The sequence below is a fragment of the Trypanosoma cruzi genome (assembly GCF_000209065.1).
Source record: "Trypanosoma cruzi strain CL Brener chromosome Unknown tcruzi_1047053504713, whole genome shotgun sequence".
NCBI classification, from domain to species: Eukaryota; Euglenozoa; class Kinetoplastea; order Trypanosomatida; family Trypanosomatidae; genus Trypanosoma; species Trypanosoma cruzi.
The window spans coordinates 341-1,859 of record NW_917741.1 but is presented as its reverse complement, the minus strand read 5'-3'; the positions used below and the strand labels follow the sequence as shown (position 1 = coordinate 1,859).

Here is a 1,519-nt window from a genome sequence, read left to right as displayed (position 1 = left end):
AGTTTTATTGTCAAGCACCAAACACGTACGCCGATCTCAGCTGAGTAAAAGGAGCTCTTGTATCCTTTTATATTACGTATTTAGAGTCCGACCACAAAAATTGTTATCAAGTAGGTTGATACAGCGTCAAAAATAAAACCAATCACTATATATATAGATATATATGAATATTTTTATTATTATTTTTTCTTTTTTTTTTTTTTTCAGATTTTTCAGATTTTTTGAAAACGATGATAAAGTCAAAAAAATTTCTTTTGCCCAGTAGGTTTTGCACTCGCGTCAAAATAACACTAGTCAAATGACAAAAAAAAAAAATTTTTTTTTTTTTTTTTTTTTTTTTTTTTGAAAAAATGACTAAGACAAAAAAAAAGTTTTGCTCAAGTAGGTTTCGAAACGGCGTCGGATCAGCACCGGCTTATAGGTTAAAGGTTTTCCGACGTCTTTCTTGAAACCTAAAAAATAAATCAAAAAAATGGCTAAGACAAAATTGGAAAAGTTTATCACGAACAGGTTTTGAAACAGAACCTGTGTAAATAATTATCACGAACAGGATTTGAAACAGAAACTGTATCAATAATAGCGTTAGTTGAAAGGAGTTGTGTTCCACAACGGTTTTCAATTTTGATGAGGGGTCCTTCGCGGCACTTGGGACCGTGTACAAAACCCCCCCCCCCCCCTCCCAGGCCACACTGGGGAGGGGTCAGGGTCCGGGATGTCGGCCCCGGGATAGCGCCGTGGACGGCGTCAGGGGGCGGAAAAGACGCACATGGGGAGTGTGGAACAGCAAATGCAGCCGAGTGTGCGAGCAAAGCAAAAACACCGGAAAACACAGGAAGAAGCGCGGCATACGCGGAGAAAAGGGGAATAAAAGGAACGGGAGAGAGAAAACACAAAACAAAACAAAGATGCAGGCAATAGCAGCCATGAAGCGAAAATGAGGGGGCCCGAAGGAGGTGGCGGACACGCAATGTGGGGGGGGGGGGGGGCAGCCGCACGAGGGGGTACGGGGCTATATATATATGGGTATATATATATAGGGGTATATGTATATATGGCGGACAGACCCACAAAAAAAAAAAAAAAAAAAAGGGGTCCGTAGACCCCGGTCAAAAGAAATTGACCAAACATAACCGCCAGAGGCGGGTTGGAAGCTTCGCGTACCAATATAGTACAGAAACTGTATCAATAATTTTTTTTTTTTTTTTTTTTTTTTTTTTTAATAAGGTCGTCCCACGACCGTGAATGGTGCCCCGACCTGATCGCACCGATTCTGTGACCAACTACATGGCCTCCATTTCCACACCACACCCCCACCACACTCCCCAAAAAGTTATTAACCCCCATACCCATTGTAAAAACGTACCCTGCCCGCCAAACAAGTAAAAGCAAAAGCAAAACAATGATCCGAACCAACCCGGGCGGGAGGGATAAGGAAGAGAAAAAACAGTCATCCTGTACCCTCTTGGGCGTCATATTCCACAAGTATAGAAGAAGCCCCTCTTGAATCCTTTGGCTTTGG

The 1,519-nt window shown here is 42.2% G+C and overlaps 1 non-coding gene across 1 annotated transcript, besides 5 other annotated features; it reads right to left on the bottom strand.

The window, feature by feature from the left end:
- Nucleotides 1-170: 170 nt before the first annotated feature.
- Nucleotides 171-204: a microsatellite.
- A 111-nt stretch (nucleotides 205-315) lies between these two features.
- Nucleotides 316-344: a microsatellite.
- Nucleotides 345-1,010: 666 nt separating this feature from the next.
- Nucleotides 1,011-1,053: a microsatellite.
- A 15-nt stretch (nucleotides 1,054-1,068) lies between these two features.
- Nucleotides 1,069-1,088: a microsatellite.
- Tc00.1047053504713.10 lies at nucleotides 1,089-1,190 on the bottom strand. The gene has a single exon (XR_008255250.1). It is a non-coding gene; the product is annotated as a spliced leader RNA, 5' partial (transcript).
- Nucleotides 1,190-1,218: a microsatellite.
- Nucleotides 1,219-1,519: the final 301 nt, after the last annotated feature.